The following is a 2,309-nucleotide window of genomic DNA, read 5'->3' on the forward strand; positions in this document are numbered from 1 at the left end:
AAAACTGCATCAACAGCACTGACTCATCTGCCACCGCCATATCTCCTTCAACTTATGCTACCACCATAAATTATCTATTTAGAAATGACACCGCAAGGTCACTTAACAAAATTCAAAATCCCATTTGATAGTGTTGTCGCACATGATCTTCAGGTTTTTGTGACTAATAAATATATGTTGAGGCTTGGTTGGGCTAAAGAATGGATATTGATGATTAATTTAAGAAAGACTTGGAGAAGCTTCAACTTGGTGAAATATTGATCGCTGCTATTGAAAATCCACAGGATAATAATTTCCAATCTACAAGGTTATATAGTCAGTGTGCGGTATTGTAACTATAATGCAGCAACAACAAGATGAAGTGGGTCACTTTCTTGATATTGTTGAAGGCATTAGAGGAAGCGAAGAATTCAGATTCTCTTGAAACTACTTCATATCCAAAGAAGTTGGTGGACTTGGAAAGAAGTCTAAGAAAAAAATATCAGATATTGATTTGGTTGATGAGAAAGAATTGAGGGATGCACTTCTTGTACTATTTCCAAAACATGTGAATGAACAAGCAATTATGATGGAGAGTTATTAATATTTTTATTCTAAGTGGTCTTTTCCAATTGAGGTGTGGCTTTGGTCTTCTCATGTATGGGTTTGGATCAAAAAACAAATTGCTTGAAGATTCCTCAACTTTGACTGATAGTGGAGTAGTTGTGATAAATGGATACCTTCCATTTGTCAATATGAAAAGTGTTATATCTACAATTGTTGAAGTCTTATGGGATCAAGTGGACAACATGTCTGCAATAAACAGTTTAAAAAAAAAAAAACAATACCCCACCTTTCAATCCACATTCCTTAGAAGAGTATATTTCATTTCTTAATGGAGTTGGTGGCAGTGAGTCTGATTCTGTTGTATATTTTATTGTACATAACATTGATGGATCGAGCCTTAGAGAAAGTGAAGCACAACAATGCCTTGCTATTGTTACAGCCTACTCATGAGTTTGATTTGTGGCTTATGTTGATCATGAGAATGCACCACTCTTATGGGATAAGAAAATGGCCAGAGCACAATTCAAGTGGTGGTGGTATCACACCACAACATATGCACCATATACTATCGAAGGGACTTTCTTGCGTTTGATTCTTTCAAAAACAAGAGCTATGGAAAATGCATAGACTGTAACAATTCTTTTACAGAGTTTGACCCCCAATGCACAGAGCACCTTTCTAATACTTGTTGATTATCAACTTGTCCATGTTGAGGAACAAGGATTTCCTATTCAACACTTATATATCTTATGCAGGGAACAATTTTTGCTTATTTTTGTGAAATAAAGGAAGGGCTTTACTTCAGCAACTCTATTGTTTGGCCAATGTTATGAATACTATATTCTTACAAGCAACCTAGGAGAGCACTGGTATTGCAACTTGTGTTCAAACTACATTTTGGATATGATATTTGTTGCTAGACTAATTTTTTTGTAAGGGGCAGCAAGAAACGGAGAAGAATACTTCTTTGGTTAGAAGCAATGCATGAAGTAAAGTTTTTTTTTTTTCAATTATTAGGAATCCCTACTCCAGCATCTTAAACACACATTCAATAAGACTCTTCAATGGGGTTAAAGTCTTTGTTGATGCCATATTGTTGGTACTCAAGAATCTGGAAGAAAATATGAATTATTATTTTAAATTATCATACAGCAAAGGCCTATTCCTTCTTTAATATGTTTCATTGAAATGACTTTAATACTATCATTTGGTATTAAATATGCTGCATTTTTTTAATCTCAAGCAGTACTCAATATAATGCATTTCTCATGCATACCATGTTTTCCTTACAAAGTGTTCTCCCAACAATATTCCTACAATGTGTTCGACAGTGTGTTCAATTCAATGAGTTCTTGCAATATTTTACAGAGTGTTCTCATAATAGTGTTGTGCAACACTTTCATAACAATTTTTATGTAGAAGCATTCATTTAGGAGTGGCATTCATTCCATCACAGTATCAACATTGTTTATACATAATAAGGCATTGGAGGTTGTAGAGAACTAATGAAATTATGATAGCTATAACCCCTTTCCATTAATGTCAAAGGGGGAGGTAAGCAGAGGTTATGGGCAGCAATGAGAAATATCTTTCAAAACAAAAGGGGGAGGATGATTGTTTTTCCATCAATGCCAAGGGGGGAGATTGTTGGCATTGTTGTCATTGATGGCAAAGAAACAACACAGGAGCAACAAGACAATAGGAGCAACAAGGTATGTAGGAGAAAAGAAAAGGATAAGCAAGCACAAGGAGCATCAAGCAAA

The 2,309-nt window shown here is 35.0% G+C and overlaps 1 pseudogene; it reads left to right on the top strand.

Moving 5' to 3' along the window:
- Positions 1-340: 340 nt before the first annotated feature.
- Positions 341-1,332, top strand: LOC149158910 (origin of replication complex subunit 2 pseudogene; annotated as a pseudogene).
- The last annotated feature ends 977 nt before the right edge of the window (positions 1,333-2,309 follow it).

This window comes from Pinus tabuliformis, chromosome 5_2, assembly GCF_031772625.1.
Source record: "Pinus tabuliformis cultivar Carrire ecotype Pingquan chromosome 5_2, CPIR1, whole genome shotgun sequence".
Taxonomy (NCBI): Eukaryota; Viridiplantae; Streptophyta; class Pinopsida; order Pinales; family Pinaceae; genus Pinus; species Pinus tabuliformis.